A 762-nucleotide genomic window follows, 5' to 3' on the forward strand; every position below is an offset into this window, starting at 1 on the left:
AGCCCCAGCCCCGCAACCACAAGCCCGCCCCCCGCTGCTCTCCCCGCCGCCGCACCGGCCCTGCCCGCGGACGGGAGGCGGCGCCGGGGCGGGACGGGGACACCGCGGCCCCACCTGGGGCCTGGGGGGTCAGTGTGCCGGGGGCAGGAGCAGCATGCGGTTGCTGCAGCAAGCTGGAAATAAAGGAGACGAGTAGCCGGAAGGAAAAAAAGTAAAAAGCAAAGAGATTCTCCACAAGCCCCGGTCAATAGAATCCCCAAATAAAAATACAGGATGGAGGTACAGGTTTTAACTACAATCAACCTGCTCCCTAAGTATCTCTTCAGTGGCTTCTCTTTCCCACCTATTGGACTGCATTTTCCTCGGCACATCTACTCAGCACTACAGGAACTTACTCTCGCACATGGTAGAAATATATTTTCCAGCTGTGTGCTCTCTGTCCTCTGAAAAGGTCTCTTATCTCTTCTCATCACTTCTACTTATCTGAGTGTTTCAGACTTGTTTTGGCATTTGCAAGGCGTTAGGCTCTTCGGGCAGACGCTGAAATTGTCACTTCCCCAGTGATGACTCTGTGTGTAACCGGTGCAGTTTCTCAATTTCACTGTTATCACAGAGGACATTTCCCTTTTTTGTGGGGTCCTGTGTGATACCACGCTACGAGTGTATTACAGTATTCCTAACGTTTTATTGCAATTTGTTTCTTGAATTCTAATGAAGTAACAGTTTTCTTTAAAAGATCTAAATGTCCTGGCATAGGATACA

The sequence above is a fragment of the Corvus brachyrhynchos genome, unplaced genomic scaffold (genome assembly GCF_000691975.1).
Source record: "Corvus brachyrhynchos isolate BGI_N302 unplaced genomic scaffold, ASM69197v1 scaffold84, whole genome shotgun sequence".
NCBI classification, from domain to species: Eukaryota; Metazoa; Chordata; class Aves; order Passeriformes; family Corvidae; genus Corvus; species Corvus brachyrhynchos.